The sequence below is a fragment of the Arachis ipaensis genome, chromosome B10 (genome assembly GCF_000816755.2).
Source record: "Arachis ipaensis cultivar K30076 chromosome B10, Araip1.1, whole genome shotgun sequence".
Lineage (NCBI taxonomy): Eukaryota > Viridiplantae > Streptophyta > Magnoliopsida > Fabales > Fabaceae > Arachis > Arachis ipaensis.
In genome coordinates, this window is record NC_029794.2 from 15,754,903 (window position 1) to 15,762,482 (window position 7,580).

Consider the following 7,580-nt stretch of genomic DNA (forward strand, 5'->3'; position numbering starts at 1 on the left):
TTCTTGATTGTTTCTATATAGTATATACTTTCTTATCTAGCATGTTTCATGCTTGTGAACTGAAATTTTTTATTTTATTATTGGTGAGAAGATAAAATTTTACTTAAAAATTTTTATAAACAATGTTTAACAAGAGACTAGAAGTACTGTTTCGTTAGAATAAGAATTTGTCTCTTTTGTATTATTTTTGACAATTCGCTCTCCATAAAATGTTTGTGTGGTCGATACGTGGTAATACATTTTTTTTGTATTGTGTTTTTGTATTAAAAAAAATCTACCGAAAATAAATTCGTCTCCTGTGAATTGTTAGTCTCCAAAACCTTGCAAAATACCACAACATCCAATAACAAAGCATTACACCAACAATTACTTAATATCCAAAAATATGATCCTGTGAACTGTTCTATCAATAAAATATATTTTACATTCCATCTAGAGTATACAAAATTTAATAACAAAGATTGTAAATAATGTTTATAAATCTTTATATTAATTATTACACATACTAACTTAATGATATTTAAACATGTTATTTACTACAAAATTTTTTATTTTATACCTTCTACGTATTAAACATCTAAAAACAAGAAAAGCAATTGAACTGAACAAATTTAGTAATTTCTGTTGAGCCGTTAATTAATATAACATAAATGTATTTATTTATTTTAGAAAAAAGTCTTTTTCGATCCTTAACCATTTATCCAATAGACATTGTGCCCCCTAACAACTATAAAAGTACAATTGGTCTTCATCTACTTTTGTATTTGTTTAATCCAGTCTTTGGAATTGATTGACAGCAGGTCAACACTGACGTGTCAGATAATAAAAGACAGGAATTTCTCCCAGAAATCCCTCAATCTGAATACTGGGAGTATCTTGAGACGTCTGTTACCAAGATACGGGAAGCTATGGAACAAATAATAAAAGAACAGAAGGAACACAGTCAAATTCTTACCTATATGTGTCAGATAACGTCCCCTTCGTAATAGAACAAATCGCCCCTTGAGCCCTTCAACCATCTCCCTCCTTCGAAACTCTTTCTTCCTCCTCTCCTTTCCTACCGCCACCACACTCACACTCATTCCTTTCCCTCCGATCCTTCCTCTTTGCTACCGCCACCGTACTCACAATCAGCACCATCATTAATAATATCATCACCACCGCTTATGCATGATGATTAATGAAAATTTTATATTTTTCTAAACTCTTTCTCTCTCCTTTCCTTCCTCTCTTCCCTCTGCATTTTTTTCACTTTTTTCACTTTCTCATTTCTCTTTACTTCTCATCACTACTACCACCACCACAACATCATGAGTTTTATTTATTTTAACATTCAAACTTTTTTTTTTCTTTTTTAGTCTTTATTTTTCAGGTAATTTTTTTAAAAAAATAAATAGATTTTCCCCCAAATAACCCATGTGGTGTGATTATATTTTTAGTTTTTAAATTTTTGAATTCTAATGATAACATTATTGATGGCGATGATGATTGTGATAAAAATGAGGAGGAGTGAGTGCGGTGATTTTGATGATAGTTGTGGTGGTGATAATTTTAATGATTCCGAGAAGGAGGTGAGACGGATTGGGGGTGTTGGGATTAGGATTTTGGAGTTAAGGGAGGCAATAGAGAAGAGGGAGAAGAGGAGGGAGAGAGAGTTTCAGAAAGAGAGAGAGGAGGCGGCGGTAGAGAGGGAGCGGCAGAAGCAGAGAAGGGAGATGGTTGAGAGGCTCAAGGGGCAATTTATCACCATTATGAAAGAAACAAAGCCACATAAATATATTACTTGTTGTCAATCTGTTTCAGGGACTAAATTGAACAAATATAAAAATTAGATAGAAACCGATTTTGTGTTTTTATAATTGTTAGAATAAACACTGTCTATTGAATAAATAATTAACGACCGAAAAAGGCTTACTCTTTTGATAGAAGAAAATGTAGAATAATATGAAAATGTAACGATTAAGTTGTAGAAGAGAAGTGTATAGATTATTATTATTACTGAATGAAAATGGAAATAGATGGAAGAGAGAGTGTCAAAGATAATTCCCTTTTCGAGTTAGTGATGAACTCCTGAAGTATCTCGAGAGTACATATCACAATACTTTTCTCTTTAACAGAATTGATTCTTCTTCTCTATAAAATCCCTCTAACTAATTCTCCAGCTCAGCCTTGAGATATAATCCTCTGTTTTGCACCCTATTTCTCACTTACTAACAAAATTTTTCATCCAAGTTAGGGCTTTTCTGGTTCTTATTAGTTTGGACTCTGCTGTGTGCACTAGTTCACTTTCATGAGTTGGCCCAATTTTTTCAATTACAGCCTCATCAATAATTAGGCTTATTGTGGAGCTATCAACTAACCCACCCTCCAACACAACCTTGTCCTCAAGGTTGATCTCAGGAAACAACCTCGTCAACTCCTCCAAGTCTTCTCACGTGGTCTCGTCCCTGGAAGCCCCTTCCCAATCCACCAAGGCTTGAGTTCGCACACCCTCATCAGAAGCTATGGAACGACTACTGAGTATGGCGACCAGACGCGATTGCAGCGAGGATGGGAGATCCGACACCGTCACTGGCTCAACTGGAGGCTCCCCGTGGAACTGCTTCAACACCGCAACATGGAACACTGGGTGCAAGGCACAGCCAGCTAGCAAGGCCAAACGGTATGCGACTTTCCCAATCTTCTGACTAACATGGAATAGACCATAGAAACGCTTCTGTGATTTGTTGTGGGTATTGTGGGTTAAGGATTTCTGACGATAAGGACGAACTTTCAACAAAACCCAATCGCCAATCTCGAAGCTTTTCTCCCGGCAGTGTTGATCTACTTGTTTCTTCATTTTTTCTTGTGCACGTTGAAGAGAATAACGCAGTTCCCGATGCAATGCTTCATGTACTCTCAAAAATTCATCCACGGTAAGGACCGTGGTGGCCCCGGGTGGTATCCGGGTAGGGTTCTCATCGGAAATTCATAGAGTGCCTCATGTGGTGACATATTAAGAGAGGAGTGGTGAGAGCTATTGTAACAGAGTTCAGCCCACACGAGAAAAAAGGACCACTGATTCGGGTAAGAGTGCGTGAAGACTTTAAGATATTGCTCCAATGTTCGATTCACTACCTCGGTTTGACCGTCACTCTGTGGATGATAGGCAGTGTTATAGCTGAGCTTGGTACCACTAAATTAGAACAAAGTTTTCCAAAACTTGCTTAGGAAAATAGGGTCTCTATCCGAAACCACAGTGATCGAAAATCTATGTAACTTGACCACAGAATTGATGAATGCCTTGGCTGCATCCTTCACTGTATATCCTGGTTTAAGAGCAGTAAAATATCCCACTTTAGTAAATCTGTCCACCACCACTAATATCGCAGTATACCCAGCAAATTTCGGTAATTGCACAATGAAATCGAGAGAGATCTCCACCCACGGTTGTTCTGGCACTGGGAGTGGTTGCAATAGTCCCTGAGGACGTGCAGAACATACTTGGTAACTTGATAATCCCAGCATTGTTCAACAAATTTATGGACAGCAGTCCACATTCTAAGCCGAAAGAATAATTCTGCCATGGATTTATACATTTTTAGTAGTCCGCCATGACTCCCACGTACTGACTTGTGAAGCTCATGTAAGAGTAATTCTTGTAACCCATTATAATCAGGAACCCAAAGCTTTTCCCGATATAGGAGCAGTCCATCCCGTTCTCCATAATCCGCGCTAAGCTTGCCCTCTTTAAGTTGCTGATGTAATTGTACCATGATGGGGCAGTGAGCATTAGCCCTCCTGAGAGAATCCCATAGATCTGTTTGAACCGTAGTGAGGCTGCGGAATACAAATTCAGAGTCTGAATTAGGGTGACGAGAGAGGGCATCGGCAACCTGATTCATTCTGCCAGCTCTGTATTCAATATCGAACTCATAGCCCAACAACTTTGCCAAATAGTATTGTTGCTCTTGTGTTAAAACCACCTGCAACATGAGTTCCTTTAACCCCTGGTGGTCAGTTTTAATAATAAACTTCTTTCCCAATAAATAGTGGTGCCAATTAGCCATAGATTGTGTAATTGCATAAAGCTCCCTGATATAAGCTAAAGCAAGACTCATTTTCTGTGTCAGTTTCTTACTAAAAAAGGCTAGGGGATGTCCGTTCTGCATTAATACTGCACCAATACCCTTATGGGATGCATTTGTCTCTACCGTAAAAGGCATAAAAAAATCTGGTAACGCTAAGACTGGGGTATGAATCATTGCAACCTTCAACTGCTCGAAGGCTCTATTTGCTTCTTCACCCGAATGAAAAATATTTTTCTTGAGTAACTCAATCAAGGGATGAGCAATTTGGGCATACTTAGCGACAAACTTGCGATAATACCCTGTTAACCCAAGAAAGCCCCTAAGTTGTTTGAGAGAACTTGGCTTTGGCCATACTTGAATTGCTTCTATTTTAGACGGGTCAACTTTCACTCCATCTGCCCCAACAATATTGGCCCAAATACTCCACTGGCCTTTGACCAAAGAGGCACTTTGATCTCTTAGCGAACAGCTGGTGCTAGGATAGGACAGTGAGGGTAAGCCTGAGGTGGTGCAAGTGATCCTCCCAAATCTTGCTATAGAGAAGAATATCATCGAAGAAAACAGCAACAAACCTTCTCAAATAAGGCTGAAAAACCTTATTTATAGTAGCATGAAAAGTTGAAGGGGCATTAGTGAGACCGAAAGGCATGACTACAAACTCATAATGCCCTTGGTGGGTGCAAAAAGCCGTCATGTGAACCGAATCCTCATTCATTCGAGTTTGGTGTAACCCGATTTCAAATCAATCTTAGAGAAGTATTCCGCACCAAAGAGTTCATCAAGTATCTCATCAATGGTCGGAATGAAAAACTTATCCCAAATAGTAATAGCGTTTAATTCTCTATAATCGACACAGAATCTCCAGCTCCCGTCCTTCTTCTTGACTAGTAAAACAGGGCTGAAAATGCACTTTGACTCTCCTGGATTACTCCTGTCTCGAGCATCTCTGCTACCAAACGTTCAATTTCCTCCTTCTGAAAATGAGGGTACCGATATGGTCGAACACACACTAGTTGTGAACCTGGTAGTATGGTGATAGCATGGTCTATGTCTCGGTTGGGTGGCAGCTGAGTTGGTTCGTTGAAAACATCTCCAAATTCTTCTAAAACTCATAATTCTGGCTGCACCAAAGTGTCTCCCTTCTCGTCCTCTGTTAGCACCTTAAGATGGTAGAGAGTGGTGACAACCTCCGATGAGAGCATCTTTTGAAATATTTTGTTACTCATAACGTCAGCTTGAAGCAACCGTTCACCCTGTAGCTTTACCGCAACATCATTCACCACAAATTCATAGTAAGGAATCCATAATGTGTGGTAACATAGCCGAGGCACATCAGCCACTGAACTCCGAGAACTACATCAGCCCCTTGAAGATCCAACATAAAAGTGTTAATGGAGAATTGGTACCCCTATGTTACCAAGGGAATATTCTCGCAGTACGCCTTGCAACCAATCACATCTCCATTGCCTAGGAGTACCTGAAAGTGCGTGGTCTGCTGAATCGGAAAGTGGAGTCTCTCCGCCACACTTGCCTTCACAAAATTATGGAAACTTCCCCGTCAATCAACACCATAACCGGCTGCCCATGTGGTAACATAGCCGAGGCACATCAGCCACTGAACTCCGAGAACTACATCAGCCCCTTGAAGATCCAACACAAAAATGTTAATGGAGAATTGGTACCCCTGTGTTACCAAGGGAATATTCTCGCAGTACGCCTTGCAACCAATCACATCTCCATTGCCTAGGAGTACCTGAAGTGTGTGGTCTGCTGAATCGGAAAGTGGAGTTTCTCCGCCACACTTGCCTTCACAAAATTATGGAAACTTCCCTGTCAATCAACACCATAACCGGCTGCCCATTATACGTGCCCTTCACGCGAAAGGTGGTGGGCTGGTATTGACCTACCATGGCATTCAAACTAATTTCTAGTTGTACAACATCCACTACAATCGGCGCCTAAGCACCCAGAGGTTGAATCAATTCAGGCTCGGGTTCCTTCAGGATCTCGTGCATTTCTTCCTCTCCAATCAACAAGTAACAAGAAGTTTTACATTTATGTCATGGTGACCACTTTTCTCGTAATAGTAACAGACCCCCTTGTCTCTCTTCATCTTAATTTCAGCTACCAACAATTTCTTAAAAAGGGGGTTTGATGTGGAGTTTCTAGTATTAGTGTTTGGCTGTGTGTGGGAGAAAGAAATGGGACTAAGGTTGGATGGTTTGTTTGTCGAGTATCAATTAGGGAGGGATTATTGGGGCTAGTTTGGATAGGTTTGGTGAGGTTTGGTGCAATGTGATTGATAGATTTCATATTTGAATTGGTTGCATACTTCTGCTCATATATCTTTGCTAATAAAACGGCATGAATATACGATGTCGGTTTACCTAACAATAATTCGCATTTCAGGTACTCTTGAAGGCCAGCCATGAATAATGACACCACCCAGTCCTCACAAAGTCCAGTAACATGATTGGTAAGATCTTCAAACTGTTCTTGATATTCTGCTACGATACTAGTTTGCTTCAACTCTTTGAGGGCGGCCTTAGGGTCATAGTACTAGTTCTATCCAAACCTGATAAGTAAGGTATCCAAAAAAGACTCTCAAGTATATGCAATGTTATTATAGACCCCCAACGATACCAGGCATAAGCAGTTCCAGACAAATGGAAGGAAATCATTCTTAGTCTCATCTCCTCAGGTACCACAAACCATTCAAAATACTCTTTCACTTTAGAAACCCATTCATCCATATTACTATCACCATCAAAAACGGGTAAAATCAACTTTTTTACCTCTAGATTGGTAGAATTGTTGCTGATGTCGAGGATGTGAAGAGCCATCACCGATCGGTGTTACTTGCTTCAATTTTAGTGCTTCAGACAGCATGCTTCGGATTTCTCTCACTGAGTCCTCCAGTCCTTCCATACGCAATGCCGTCAGTCCGTGACTTGCAACCTCCACGTGATTCCGTTGCAAAGCGACGACCAAAGTTCATGGAAGCCATACTTCCTCTCAACAAGAGCACCAAATGATAAAAGAAAATGCAGAATAATATGAAAATGTAACGATTAAACTGTAGAAGAAAAATGTATAGATTATTATTAGTACTGAATGAAAATGGAAATAGATGAAAGAGAAAGTGTCAAAAATAATTTCCTTTTCAGAGTCAAGGATGAACTCCTAAAATACCTCGAGAGTCCATATCACAATACATTCCTCTCTAACAACATTAATTCTTCTTTTCTATAAAACCCCTCTAACTAATTCTCCAACTCGGACCTTGAGAAATAATCCTAGCTCGACCTTGAGAAATAATCCTCTGTTTTGCACCCTATTTCTCACTTGCTAACAAAATCTTACTTCTCTGGTTCTCATTGGTTTAAACTCTGCTGTGTGCCTAATTCACTTGGTCCAATTTTCTCAATTACAGCCTTATCCATAATTGGATTTATTGTGGAGCTATCAACTTTTATTTTATACCTTCTACATATTAAACATCTAATGAAA